Source organism: Schistocerca americana, chromosome 2, assembly GCF_021461395.2.
Source record: "Schistocerca americana isolate TAMUIC-IGC-003095 chromosome 2, iqSchAmer2.1, whole genome shotgun sequence".
Taxonomy (NCBI): domain Eukaryota; kingdom Metazoa; phylum Arthropoda; class Insecta; order Orthoptera; family Acrididae; genus Schistocerca; species Schistocerca americana.
Genome location: NC_060120.1, coordinates 891491055 through 891493138, shown reverse-complemented (window position 1 = coordinate 891493138; position 2084 = coordinate 891491055).

The following is a 2084-nucleotide window of genomic DNA, read 5'->3' as shown; positions in this document are numbered from 1 at the left end:
AGAATAGTAGCGGCTTCGGTCAAGAATACCATCATAACGACCGGGAGAGTGGTGTGCTGACCCCACACACCTCCTACCCGCATCCTCCACTGAGGATGACACGGCGGTCGGATGGTCCCGGTAGGCCACTCGTGGCCTGAAGGCAGAGTAAGTAATAGTTGGTACATAAATAAATAATCCAGTGCTCTTGAGCAAATGCGCCCATGTTAAATGCCGACAGATTGTCGCTAAATGTTATTTAAGCAATTATTAACGGATTCTTAACAGAAGTGTCTTTTGGTTCTCTTTTTCAACGGTGGTGTTCGCTAACATACACCACTGACCACTTATAAATTAGCACAGTTTTATCATAGCACTTGCAATCAACATTTAAATAACGTTACTGACAAAATAGTAAACTGTTCATTAAATAACTACACAAGTATGACGATATAAGGTATTGATGCTGTGTTCATTTACCGTGTAATTGTGGTGGATACGACTTTCTGTCAAACATCTGCATAGTAAAAAAGATATAAAAAATGTAATACATCACGAAATAAAATAGATACAGATGAGTAGTTTTCCGAGATGACAGCTACAGTGCAATGCTGTCATTTTAGATATCCTTTGCTGAAATTGCAAGAAGCGATCGAAAGTTGTTAATTCAGATGTTCATCGTATAAATGTTTATTCACCGAGAAATATTAGTTTTTGTAGTTTTAAAGATTTTGAGATAATGATTCTGTCACTGGATGCACCTCATTTATCTGTGATTGCCGATGTATTCAAATTCGTATTAATACTTGACTGAGTTATTGCCAACTCTCAAAGAGCTGTAACTTGGCCATCTCTAAGATTGTCTGACACTCCGCCATTTATTGGAGCATCTCCTGCACAAAGGCCATGCCAACAACAGCCTTCAAAATTCCCAGCTTCGGTTTTTTTTTCCATTTCCAGCGATGCTGCTGGTCTTTGTCTTTAGGCCGGTCACTTAGCTGGAAGCTGGATCTGCCGCAGGTTGCCCTGAGACCTGGGTCAGTTAGCGTTCAGCCGTACAACAAATTGATCTTACCTCGAATCATTACTGGGTGAACGATTAGCTCACCTAAATACTCGTAACGCTACAAGCGAAACTGTATGATCAACAGTTACGCTGTTCAAGGTACTGTGATCAAATACATCACAGTATTATTTTCTCAGACCAAACAAGTTAGAAAGTAAAAGCAAACAGACATCAGATGAAACACTACAGTATACTCCGCTAAGACCTGCGAACTTTCATGTAATGTGGGCGTGTGAGTGTCTATCAGTAACCAAACAAATGAGATAGCAACTGAAGCGATAAAAGTACCTGTACTTTCGTTATCAGTAGTACACAGACACTGGGATCTTCCCTGTGTAGACATTACATAAACTTTCGTTATCAGTAGCAAACAGATGCTGGTATCTTTCTCTTACGTAGACAGTTCATAAACAGTCAGTGTTGAGAGAGAGAGAGACAGAAGTAAGTATTTCTTGAATGTACTTTACTGCTTGACTTTAAGATCAGTAAGTGAATTGCTTTTATCCTATTTCATCGTAGGAAGGACAGTACTAACACTTCATTTGCATTAACAGAGATCCCTAGACAGTAGCTCTGAACAGCAGAGCAGAAAATCCAGTCTCAGAACGACCACTGGAAAACTTATTACTATGACCACATCACAATTGTGTGGCAGACAGGATACCAAGCTGCATGGTAACACTGAGAAATTAGAAATTAGAGGCACCAACAGACAATGTTGGTACGAGGTGCCTCAAACGACACAATGAGTCAGGTCAGATGGGCGCATACCGCGAATTGCTCATCTGCAGGGACAGAGCTATTCGCAGAAGAATGAGGACCTGATCGGATGATACCCATCCGTCTCTGTGGCTGAGACTGCAAACACATGCTTCTGTTGTGGCAATCATCATGCGGGTGAGCCAGTTCGAATCCTGGTGGGGGAAAAATTTTCACTGCCAGTATTGGGCCAGCAAGGGGACTAGAGGTGGTGGTATAAAGTTCCTGATCACCGGACATTGGGTGAAGATCATGGTTTAAATACCAAATCTCTCCACAG